General features: G+C 38.8%; 1 non-coding gene across 1 annotated transcript; it reads right to left on the bottom strand.

The window, feature by feature from the left end:
- Positions 1–7517: 7517 nt before the first annotated feature.
- TRNAH-GUG (transfer RNA histidin (anticodon GUG)) lies at positions 7518–7589 on the bottom strand. The gene has a single exon. It is a non-coding gene; the product is annotated as a tRNA-His (tRNA).
- Between the last annotated feature and the right edge of the window lie 5912 nt (positions 7590–13501).

Here is a 13501-nt window from a genome sequence, read left to right as displayed (position 1 = left end):
ACCAAATCATGTCCTTTCTATCTCTACATCTCTCCAATATATCCCCTCATTTCCAATAACATGGCCAAGCCACCACCATAATTCAGACTTTTATTACCTCTTGCCTAGAGTATTATAATAGTCTCTTACTTGGTCACCCTACCTAAAGTCTCTACCTGATCTAATCTGCCCTTCATCCAGCTGCTAAGGTGATTTTCCTTAAGTGCACGTCCTTACCTATTCAATAAATGTCAGTGGCTCCCTCTTATGGCTGGGATATAAGTTCCTCTGTCATTTAAAACTCTTTATAAACCGGCCCCATCCTGCCCAGCCATTCTAGCCAATAGCTGTTCTTCAGTCATGACACTCTTTCTCCCATCACTGTGTCTTTGTACTAGCTATCCCCCACCTCCAGTTCATTACCTCTTTGCCTCTTCTTCTTAGAATTCCTAGCTTCTTTTAAGGCTCAGCTAAAGGACATATTCCTATAAAGCCTTCTGGGATCCCCTCAGTTGGGAGTGCCTTCTACTCACGTACTCTGTATCTATTTTGTGCATATCCATATTCTATATGCATTCTCTTCATTAGCTTGCAAAGGAAAGAGACCGCTCGTACACTTTTGGTTTGGTGTCCCCTGTGCCTAATACAGTGCTTGGCATATGGTAGATGCTTGATAAATGTTTGTTTATTGGTCTATTGATCTATTGTGAGGCCTGTTATCTTTCTGTTATACCACACTGCCTCTTGCAGCAATACTCTTATCCCTGGCCCTCTGTGGCAAACCAGAATAGGTCTAATCCTTACTCTTCCTCAAGTGACGTTATCCTTCCCATCCCCACAAAGACTTCTCTTTTTCCAGGTTAAATATCTTTAGTTACTGGGGCTGTCAGGAGGACCTGAGTTCAAATCCGGCCTCAGACACTTAACACAAAAACCAGCTGTGTGACCTTGGGCAAGTCATTTAACCCTGATTGCCCTACGTTCCCTCCTCCAAAAAAAGCATAAAAATATCTTTAGTTACTTCAATCAATCCATCATTGAATACTTTCCAGGTCTTTCACCATCCTGATTGCCATGCCACTAGATGAAAATTTAATAGCATCAGGACTAAACTACATATAATTGAAGAGGCTCTTGTTGGAGGAAACACAATTTTAAGGGCATGGAAAGATTTGTTCTCAAATATTTGAATGGTGCATTAAAAATAGAGGAGCCAGAAAGAGGTGTCTGGGAATATGTCAAGAACTACCACCAATCCATGTGTCTACTTTGCCATCTCCATAAAATCTTTATGAGAATAATCTAAAAACTCATCAAGGGCATCCTTGATGAAGGTATGAAAATGCAACAGACAAGTTTTCACACTCAAATTTCTCTAACTGACATCTTTACAGAGATGGAAAACATACCTTGAAAGGTATAGAAAATCCAGGATCCGATAGTCCTTGCTGTTCGCTGATCAGTTTTTAAAAGTCATTTTGATACAGAGTAGTAACAATAGCTGACATTTATGTATTATTTAAGGTTTGTAAAGTGCTTTACATATCTACATTGTCTTGATCAAAATAACAAAATCAGTAGGGCAAAATGCCACCTTGGAGGCTGTCTTTAAACAAAATCTGTTTCTCTTATGCATTTGGTAAAATCACACAAGATTTCTTGAAAGATGGAGGAGAGATAACTGTTCAATGACCCCCTTATCACTAATGTCAAGTGAGACACCAAACAGGGAGACATATGCCAGCCAAAGGTGTTTGCCACCATCATAGAAGATGTTCAGCACAGAGTCCAAATGGAAGAAGGATTCTCTCTGTAGATTATAAGGTCCTCCGGCTGTTCCTGTTTGGATACAAAATGGTGCTGATTGGAATCAGTCCCAGAACATTGCAGAGACTCATAATGAGATCCATAACTATTCAAAAAAGAGAGAAAGAAAGAAAGAAAGAAAGAAAGAAAGAAAGAAAGAAAGAAAGGAAGGAAGGAAGGAAGGAAGGAAGGAAGGAAGGAAAAAAGGAGGATTTATGAGGATTTGGATGAGTGTCCCAGCGCAAGATAGATTTGTGTACCACCAGGGGGAGCATTCAATTGGGGAGATCACAGCACCATCTAAGTAATAATAGCAATGCTAATTTAAACAGAGCTTTAAAGTTAAAAAATGGGGTGAGGGTAAAGGAGAGGTTCATATGAAATGCATTAGGAAAATATGAGGAGCAAAAAACCCACTTTCAGCTGGGGGATGTAGGGAGACAGGGCAGGTTTCAGGGAAGAGGCAGTACCTCAGATGATCCTCGAAAGATGAGAGTTATGGGACTGCTAGGTGGTGCAATGGATAGAGCACTGGATTTAGAGTCAGGATGGACCTGAGTTCATATCCAGCCTCAGAAACTAACTCCCTACGTGACCCTGGGCAAGTCCCTTCACCTCGATTGCCGCCTAAAAATATTTTTTTTTTAAAAAGGGAAAGAAAAGGGTTATAACAGGAAGAGATGAAGAGGGAGTCCTTTTGGATCATGGGGGATGGTTTGCCTCAAATGCAAGGGTGTAGGAAATCCTAGTATGTGATTTTGGAGGAGTGGATAGTTGGTATAACTAGAACACAGGCATCCGAAAGGCAGTAATGTAAAGTAAGGCTAGAAAGTTAGGATTGAACCATATTATAGAGAGCTGTAAAAGCCAGGCTGAAGAATTTCTATTTTATTCTATAGGTGATATAGATCCTATGAAGGTTTTTGAGTAGGGGACTGATATGGTCAGTCCTGAACATTAGTACAATTAGTTGTAGATTTATTTTTTTAGAAGAACAATGATTTTTATGACAATGATTTAGTCCTTTGTTCTATTCAAAGTCCTGATGCTTGTTTCACATCTCTTTTCCCACAGGAAACACAGTACAGCAATGAGAAGAATGCTAGATTTGGAGTCAGAAGATGTAACTAATAATCTCTGTTTTATGATTTACTGCTTGTGTGACCTTGGGCAAGTCACTTAATTTTCTTGGGTCTCATTTTCCTTATCTCTAAAAGGAGCTTAGACTAGATAGATGACCACTAAGCTCCTTTCTTGCTCATGTCCTTTGGATGGGCTGTGAGTCACCAACTACAATCCTTTGTTAATATGGAGAAACACTGGGCCTTACCATCTGCTCTGCCCCATACCCTGTGGATCACTGTGCCCTCCAAATGTCTAGGCATTAGCATCTGACCTGCTAATGTACCATATGGACCCCTGGGCTTTGCCATCTACCCTGTAGGAAGACCCTTAGAACCACCAGGATGGCCCATATGTCCTGCAACTGGACCCTCCTAGATACATTTTCTTCACTGATTAGATCTTGCAAAGTTATTGTCTGTCTTACATGAATAGAATGCACTCACTTCTCATTTTTGCCTCTAGGAATCCTTCTCTTCCACCTTCTACCTGAAGCCTTTCCTGATCTTTTCAATGAACAATGCCCTCCCTTGTTTCTATTTTGTATTTATTTCCTTTATAATTATTCTGTATATACTTACAAAGGTCCTTGTTATCTCCCCAACTAGAATGTTAAACTCCTCACATGTAGGAATTGTTTCATTTGTTGTATTTATATTCCTGTAGCCCAGCACAGAACAGGGTACACAGTAGGTGTTTAAATGTTTGTTGACTGATTGATTAGTAAAGAATAAGTCTTTATCAGGTAACACAGTGGATAGAGTACCAGGCCCAGAGTCAGGAAGATTCTTCTTCATTAATTCAAATATGGAGTCAGACACTTACTAGCTCTGTTACCTTGAGCAAGTCACTTAACTCTCTTTGCCTCAGTTTCCTCACCTGTAAAATGAACTGGAGGAGGAAATGGCAAACCACTCCAGTATTTTTGCTAAAAGAAAACCAGAAAACAAAAAAAAATCCAAAGGGGGTCAGACACAACTGGAAAATGACTAAATAACAACAAAAAAGTCCTTATTACCTTTTTTTTCCTCTCATTTATTCATTCCCTTCAGGGGGTAGGTAAATCCGTGACCTTTGACCTCTGACATGACTGGTATACATTTTTTTTTTAGTTCCAAATTCTCTCATTCCCTCCCCCCACTCATTGAGAAGGCAAGCAATATGATACTTATTATCCTGGGATACATTCTTCATGGTTTTTGTCAACTATGACAGGGTAAGGGACATGGGAAGGTTTGTTAGAGAGCAGGAAACACAAAGTCACTGTCCTTACAGTCAAAGAGAGGCACACACCCATGTCTGGAGGACGCTTGTTTTAAAAACTGTATTAGTCCCACCCTTGTCTTCAAAATAAAGTCCAGGCCATGGGACATATTTCGACTCTGGACTTTGGAATGCCTCTCAAAAAATTCCTTATGATAAAGAATAAAAAAGAAGGGGGGAAATCCAGTAACATCAATCAACATATCAAAAATGTCTGACTTTATGTACAATATTCCACACCCATAGTCCCCTACTTTTGCATAGAAGTAGTACATAGATATGACTTGAACCATTGGAGAAATTTGTTTTGCTTGGCCATATATATTTGCTACAAGAAATTTGCTTTCTTTTCCTTTCTTTTTTCAGTAGAATGGGATGAGAGAAAGTAGATTTCTGCTAATTTTGGAAGAATAGGTGGGGAATGCTACAGATGTGAAATATTGCATGAACTTTCAGATGAGGTCAATGTTTATTAGTTTTACTTAGCTTTGCTACACGTGAGTGACCTCTCACAAAGCCAGAATAATCTGTGGATGTTTGTAATGGAAAAATAAAACATATCAATAAAACTGAAAGTGAAAAAGCACCCCCCTCTAAAAAAAGTGTCTTTTGAGGAAGCAGTAAGATCCTGGTAGTTTGGGGAAAAAACTCATGCCTATATGGAAAGATGTAGGGGCAGTGGGCAAAACTACGACCTCCTGACATTCTACCCTTATAGCTTGTTTTTATATGACATTTTTTTTCAATGAACAAAAAGATGCACCTTCTTCCCAAAGAAAGTAAGGCAAAAACTGTAACAAATATATATATATATATATATATATATATATAGTCAAACAAAACATTCTGGCATTGGTTATGTCCCAAAAATATGTCTCAATTTGCACATCGATCTCTGTCATGACAGTTCTGGGATAATGGGTGGTTAGAGTTCTGACGTCTTTCAAAGTTGTTTGTCTTAAAAATGTTATCGCTCTACTATTTTAACTTCATCTCTTTGGTCCTTGAAGACTTTGGCCTTTGAGAACCTCCTATTAAAATCCAAACCACTCTGGAAAGAGTCCTGCCTTAAGTTGTTATCTGCTATCATCTTAGCTATAATAATTATAACTCGTTAAAGTTTACAAAAGGTTTTCCTCATTAAAACCTTGTGAAATAGGCAGTGCAAGTAGCATTATTTCTATTCAACAGATAAGCAAAGTAAGGCTTAAAGGGACCAAGTAACAGTACTGGAACTGGTCATGGAGTCAGAGATACTTGGATTGTACACTAGTCCTTTCCTCCACCACTCTCTAGGTATGACTTTAAATGACTAATCTCTAAGCCTCAGTTTCCTCATGAGCAAGATACTGACATTAATACTAACACCCTACCTCATAGGAGTGTTATAAAGATTAAACACAGGGTGTCCCAAAAGTCTTAGTGTAGGTTGAAACTTTAATAATTTTCATCAGTTCTGCACTAAGACTTTTGGAACATGATGTGGGGGGGGGCACTCTCTCTTTAAAGCCCCTTTTATCATTATGCTCCTTTCATATGAAAAAGTTCTTTGTAAATGGTAAAGTGTTTCTAGTTCACCTAGATGTAGTTTTTAAGGTTTTTTATTTTTGCTTTTTTTTTTAGATCACATTAGCAGGGTCACAGAATGTCACTGCAGAAATAGATCTTAAAGGATCATTGTCCAGCTCCTCATTGGATAAGTGACCCATGGTTTAAAGTTTTTGATGCCCTTATCTCATTAGAACTTCACAACCACCTGGTGAGGTCAGTATTACAGGTATTATTATCCTCTTTTCCCTGAAGAGGAAAGAAGAAAAGCCCCAAGGGGAGGCTACGTGAGGCAAATCAGGTCTGTAGATTGATTTACCCATTACCACAAAGCTAACTGTAGTTGAACTCTGGCAATCTGTAGCCAAAACCAGCTTACCTGGTCCACTAGACCACAAGGATTGACACTATACAGAAATCAAAAGCAGTCCACAGTCTGGGACTAGGGGGTGGGGGTGGGGGGAGAGAGGAGGGAGCTGGGAGGTGGAACTGGACCAGGAAAGGAAAGTTGATAGGGGAGGTGGGAAAGCACCCAAGAAAAACCACCTCCTTCACAATTTTGCCTGGCCCAGCCTGGCTTATATCAACAATCACAAAATAACTGAAAGGAGTGAGGGTAGTGGATAACCACACTTCTATTTTTTTTCATTGGTGCTGTAGTTACATGTTCTTGTTATTTTAAGACATCACTTTTTAGATTTTTCTGGCGAAAACCAGAAAACCAGACCAATAAATAACAATAACAACAGCCAGGCAACAACAAAACCAAACCCTACCATCCCCATCACAAATGAAAACCTATTCCACTCTAAATGCTTCTGTCTTTCTACCTTACATTGTTTCCTTTTTTTGTCACAAAAAAGAACAAAAATGGAATTTTGCTAGCTCATCCATGCAGCAGACACTAAACATACTAAAAAGCATTTCCTAGTGATGCCTTGTTTAATACAGAGGGGGCTCTATTTTAGAGCAGTAAAGCTTATTATAACATACCTACATTTCATATTTTAGGGTTGTACTAGTCATTCCTACAAGTCCTGAAGGAAGGCCTATGAAGCAGTGCTAATTCAAATTAATTTGCTATTTAGCTAGTTATAATGCAAATCTCTGTCTCTTGGAAAACATTATTTTAAAAAAAAGTTTCACCATATATGGACATTATTTATTGCTTGATTCTCATTGTCTCCTTATAACATGCCCTTGATCAGACCCAAATGCCCATTTTGAAGATTTTTCCGTTTGAGTAACAACCGGCTTCTTATATTATCCACTGATGCAGGAAAGTTAAATTACAGCCAGTTCATATCATAGAAACAAAGTGTTTCCTGCAATTACTGATAAGGGACAGTTCATTTTCTCTCTGTCATCCTGCAAAACCCTCCTAACAATTCATGCCTGGTTAAACAGGATTTCCACATCTACCGCTGACATCTTTCCAAGTAATTCAGGGTTGTTATTACGGTACAGTCCTGGCAAGGCTCAAAAGCAAGCAGACTTGACTAGGTTGCTCAAAGCAGAGCTTAAGTAGTTGTAATTAATAATAATTACATACCCACTACACTCCGGTTTTATCAGGTTATCCATCAATGCAAAGAAAAAACATATATATGTGTATTACACACACTCACACACACACATACACTGTAGCATCATTATGAGAACAAAATATACTTCTCCCTAGAAATGTTCAAACATTTGCTTCAAGTTGATGAAATCGCTCACTTGATGTTTTAGTGCAAAAAGCAAATACTACCTGGTACCGGTACCTTTGCGGTAAAAACTTAAGCCTTGTCTTTCCCTGCCGTGACTCGGATTCGAACCGAGGTTGCTGCGGCCACAACGCAGAGTACTAACCACTATACGATCACGGCAAGCTACAGGGGAAGTGGCAGTTTCGGCTCTTTCAATACTATTACAAGATCAAAGTCTGTGGAAACAGTGCCATCTGTTGTCCGCTTAAGTATATTTCCCAAATTTCATTGTAAAATCCCTTTTCTTCTGAAATCCTAACTCCGGGAAAAGTCGCCTTCCAAGTGGCTAAAAAAGAATTAAATTAAAAACCCTCTACGGGCAGGAGTCTGATACCTGTCTTCCAGAGGTGTGAAAGATTAGCTCAGGCAGCTCTCATTTGACAGGCACTTTAGAAAAGGGAGGTATTATTAGGGTTACTCACTGCAGATGATGCAGGAGAACAGAGTGCAAAAGGGAGACTGATCTTTTCATAAATATTTTCTGCTTTATTGATTTATTTCCCTGCTCCAGCAGATTGTTTTGTTGTTGTTGCTGCTGCCTGTTTTTTGGTCACTGTGTCCCCGGCATCTAGAACTGAGTTTGAAACATCCACTCAACCAACCAGTTTCTTAATTGTCTGCTGTTTACTGTATTTGACCCTAAGACTTCGGAGACCCAAGTAAAAAATACCTACCCTCAAGAAACCTATAGTAGACATAAAAGTATATGTATAAGGTAATTGGGAGAGTCATGTGAATGAATGAATGAATTATTGAAGGAAAAGCATGAAATATATCCCTAGCCCCTCCTTTGGTGCTATCTTCACAGGTCTAGCTTTTAAGGCATTTTCAGGGATTATAAATACAGGAAGAATGCAGCAAAATGGGGGTGAAGACTGGGAGACAGTGGAGGGTGGGGAGGTTTATTTCACCATTGGGAAAACCAGTGGATGCTGAATTCAACTCAATGCACTTATTAACCTTATGTGCAAGGCACCAGGGATACAAAATGAAAACTAAATAGTCCTTGCCCTCAGGAAGTTTACATTCTGAATGACCACTGAACTCTGAGAAAAATTGTCTGAAGTCTATAGCTGCTCAAAGCCTGCTTTTTGTCTAGATGTGTAAAGATCTCCAGACTGTGGAATAAAAGGAAAGAACTTCCTCAAAATCCAGCACAGGGGCTCAAGTGCAGTGTGAAACATTAAGCAAGCCCTTGTATTCATTGGGTCAACCCCTGTCACTAGCAAAATGGAGACATTCTGTATAATGTCCCAAGAGTTGAAAGAGAAGAACATTAAAACTTGCATAAATACAGAGACAACATTCCTAATATTCTGAGACTACTTCAGGCTTAATGAAATCTCCTGGTTTCTCTTTCCAGCTTATTTGCTATTTGTCCTGAGAGGGTCTGGTAAGATATGGGACTGGGCACAGAGTAACAAGGGTATCAACAACTCCTGGGCTTCTGCTGAGAAGATCTTCCCAAAGAGAAGGGATGTGACAATTGGCCAAGGCACCAGAGGCCACTCCTCTGCTCCCTCTCCTTATCTAATCTGATCTCCTCTACTCTCAAACAGACATTATACTGAAGGACATCAGTCCAAGGACTGGACATTTATAGGCCTCCAGACCTCTCCTATCAGCTTCCTTTTCTCCAATTGTCTCCTCCACCCCAATTCCAATAGTTCTGTTACATAATTCAAATCCATTCCTGTGGAATTTCAACATCAGAAGACTATCAACTGGTTGCAGTGCTATGGGAAAAGCAAGCTGGATTTTACAACCAAAGACCTGAGTTCAAATGTTGCTTCTAATGCGAATTAACTACTTGACCATGAGTAGTCATTTAACCACTTTGAGTCAGTTTGTTTTTAGTTCAGGCTCTTATCACCTCTTGCCAAATTATTGCAACAACTTTATTGGTTGATACCAATTGGTATCTTTGAGTCATATCTCCCCCCTCTCTAGTCTAATTTACACACTGCTGTCAAAGTGATTTTCCTAGAGTACAGCTCTTATTATGTAACTCTCCTGCTCAATTAATGGCTCCCTATCCTCTGTTTAGTTTTTAAGGTCCTATACAACATGGCCCTGGCCTATCTTCCCAGCATCCAAAAAGCAATGCAGTAAGACAGGTCTCCTCTCGGTTCCTCATATTTTCCACTCCACTTCCTTGCCTTTGCACTAGGTATCCCCATGCCTGGAATTCACTCCCTCCTTACCTCCATTTTATAGAATTCTCCTTTTCCTTTAAGAGGCAGCTCAACTACCATCTTAAGCATTAAGCCATTTCTGATCTCTTCTATCTACTCCCCAAACTACCTCGTATTTAACTAACTTGTATATATTTATTAGCTATATATCTATGCTATCAGATATATTTTTATATGTATTTGTCTCCTCCACTTAAATACAAGCTCACTGGGAGAAGGGGACTGTTGATTTTTTGTACTTGTATCCATCTTGCCCCAAAAAACTCATCATTGAGAAAACTTCATCATCCTGCAAGATTCCGTGAGCCTTAGTACCCCTCATCACTACCCTCTGCCCCTGTGATTGGAGGGTGAAACCATGAACTCCAAAAATTCCATTTACGGAGAAAACACAGCTGAGGATTGCTTATCTAGCTGCACTATTTTGGGACTTCTCTGACTATTGCACTAGTAGGCTCCCTTATCAGGAAGCTTGTCTCCCAAACCAACCTTTACTTGTTCCTGCTTTTCAGCTTCCTTCTGTTTAAATTGTAAGCTCCTTGAGAGCAGGGATTCCTCCCTTCCTTTCTTCCATCTTTCCTTTCTCTCTCTTTCTTTTTCTTTCCTTCTTTCCTTCCTTCTCTTTCTTTCTTTCTCTTTTTTTTTTGTATTTGTATCCCTAGTGCTTAGCACAATGCCTGGAACATAATAGGTTATTTATTAAATGTTTGTTGACTGACAATGCCAGGAATATAGCAGGTACTTAATAAACACGACTGAATAATTCAGCAAAAAAATGGGGACAATAATATCTCCTTCTCAGAGATTCAGTGAAGATCTAATAAAATTATGTATGTAAAGTTGAATGTCTTAAAGGGTCATATAAAGCATCTATTTTTATCACTGTTACTATCTCTCATGAGTTAGAAAATTTTGTTCTGAAGATGGTTCTTCTAGGTCTAAACAAGATCATGGGTAAATGATTTTGATAGAGAATTTGTAATAATAACAACAACAACAACTGACAATAACAGAGGATAAGTTTCACGCCTGAATAAGGTTTAATAGCTAATAAGCCCCTGAGCCTATATTTGAACTCAGGTTTCCCTGACTGGAGGCCCAGTGTTCAACCTATTGCATCACTTAGCTGCCTCTAGGAAAAGAGCAAACCAAATCTTTTTGTTTTTGTTTTTTATAGAGTTTTTTTTTTAATTTTTAAAATTAATTTGTTTCCTTTTAGTTTACAGGATTCAATTCCACAATTCCTTGAGTTTCACATTTTGTCCCCCTCCCTCCCCTTTCCCCCCCATGGCAGCATATAATCAAGTATAGGATCTGTAAATACTTTCACATTGTACATTAGTCAGGTTATAAAGACGGATTGTATCAGATGGAATGAAAAATGGTAAAGAGGACATAAAACCAAACAAGAAAAGGAAAAAGATCAGGTATTTTGCTTCCACCTGGATATAAACTCAGTTCTTTCTAGTTCTTTCTCTGGATGCACATATTTCTCTCCATCATTCTTTTGGGATTGACTTATATCACTGCATTGCTGAGAAGAGTCCAGTCTATCAAAGTTGGTCATCACACATACGTTGTGTCTGTAATTGTGTACAGATTTCTCCTAGTTCTACTCTTCTCACTCAGCATCAGTTTGTATAAGCCTCTCCAGGTAAATATTAAGACCATATGCTCCTCGTTTTTTATGGCACAATAGTATTCCATAACATAACTTGTTCAGCCATTCCCCAATTGATGGGCACCCCCTTAATTTCCAATTCTTTGCCACCACAAAAAGAGCTGCTATAAACATTTTTGTACATATGGGTCTTCCTCCCACTTCTATGATCTCTTTGGGATATAACCCTAGGAATGGTATTGCTGGGTCAAAGGCTATGAAAGTATTTATAGCCCTTTGGGCATAATTCGAGATTGCTCTCCAGAAAGACTGGATCAGTTCACAACTCCACCAGCAATGCATTAGTGTTCCAAATTGCCCACATCCTCTTCAGCATTTGTCATTTTCCTGTTTTTTCATCTTAGCCAATCTGACTGGTGAGATGTGCTACCTCAGAGTTGTTTTGATTTGCATTTCTCTAATCAATAGTGATTTAGAGCATTTCTTCATGTGCTTATAGATAGCTTTAATTTCTTTCTCTGAAAATTGCCTGTTCATGTCCTTTGACCATTTATCAATTGGGGAATGACTTGTATTCTTATAAATTTGACTCAGTTCTCTGTATATTTTAGAAATGAGTCCTTTGTCAGAGACATAGGTTGTAAAGATTCTTTCCCAATTTCCCACCTCCCTCTTAATCTTGGTTACATTGGCTTTGTTTGTACAGAAGCTTTTCAATTTCATGTAGTCAAAATTATCCATTTTACATTTTATAATGTTCTCTAATTCTTGTTTAGTCATAAAGTCTTTCCCTCTCCACAAGTCCGATAGGTAAACTATTCCTTGTTTTACGAGACTGCTTACAGTATCAACCTTTATACCTAGATCAGGCACCCATTTAGACTTGGTTTTAGCATATGGTGTTAGATAATGGTCTATGCCCAGTTTCTGCCATACTATATTCCAGTTTTCCCAGCAGTTTTTGTCAAATAGTGAGTTCTTATCCCCAAAACCAGAGTCTTGAGCAAACCAAATCTTAAGCATAGTAGTAATTGGGGAGCTTAAACATCTAAAGATGGGATTGAATAGAATGAGAACTGGTGTACACTGGAGTGGTGCCTGACTAGCTACAAGGAGGCAAAAGCTTTGTTCTAGACTACGTAATATTCCACATGGTTAGCAATGGAGACTGGACTAGCTAACTTCCAATATTACAGTTCTAAATATATGACTTGGATAAATGGTTTGTCCTTCTACTTGACCTCTTCATCCCATAACTATTTTTTTTAAGTCTTTTAGTTCAGATGTATACTGTCAAACTTCAATTTACTCCCACAATCACCAGGGCAAAGTAGATGTGTCTATTGCTAGCTCCTTTCCCACAATGCTTCCTTACTCTGGCAAAAATCTCATTGCATAAATACCGGATCAACAACAGCTCTTCATAGTAACTCAAGTGATGAGGATTTATTGACTGGAACTTTAATATGAATTAGTGTGAATGTAACTGCTTTTTTTTTTTAAAAGACTAACTTTAGGCTGTTTTAATAGACGTATAATGTTCAGATCAGTGCAACTGATAGTTTCAAAGTAGTCTGGACTCACTCACTGTTCAGGCCCTACTGCAGTATTTTCAAAGTTCTGGGCACCATATTGTGAGAGATATATTAATGAATTGCAGCATATCTAGAAATGGTTGACCTGGCTGGTGAAATGTCTGGAAGTGATGCTATATTAAAATAGTTTATACAACTGGGGACTTTTAGATCAGAAAAGAGATTGAGGAGGAGCTTCATATCTGTGAAGGGTTTTCCCATGGAAGAGGGATAAAATGTGTTCAGGAACAAGCTGGGGTGGTTGGCCTTTGAAGTCCTTCCTTTTCAGTCCTGAGATTCTTTATTGTATCATTGGGTAAAGACTCTTCTTTGGATTTGACATGGACTTCCTCAAATTAAGGATCCCTGTCCCTCTCCAGTTTCTTTCCATGCTACTCCCTCTTGCCCAGATCCTTTGGTCTTTGTCCCATGAAGGCTTAGAGCTGCTTTAGCAATCTGGCCCAAGAGAGAGCAAGGTGGCCCAAGGTAGAGACTTTTGCTATTTTACAAGTCTGCAATATATTTTGAGTTGGGAAATACTGAACTAGTCCAATCTTCCAACCAACACAAGAATCCTATCCACAGTCATACCCTAAAAAGCATTATCCAGATTCTGTTTGAACAATTTTATTAGTAGGATGA

The sequence above is a fragment of the Petaurus breviceps genome, unplaced genomic scaffold (genome assembly GCF_028583685.1).
Source record: "Petaurus breviceps papuanus isolate PSGF00001 unplaced genomic scaffold, PetGlider_PUasm1.0 187, whole genome shotgun sequence".
NCBI classification, from domain to species: Eukaryota; Metazoa; Chordata; class Mammalia; order Diprotodontia; family Petauridae; genus Petaurus; species Petaurus breviceps.
The sequence above is the reverse complement of the archived record's forward strand: the minus strand, read 5'-3'. Positions and strand labels throughout refer to the sequence as shown.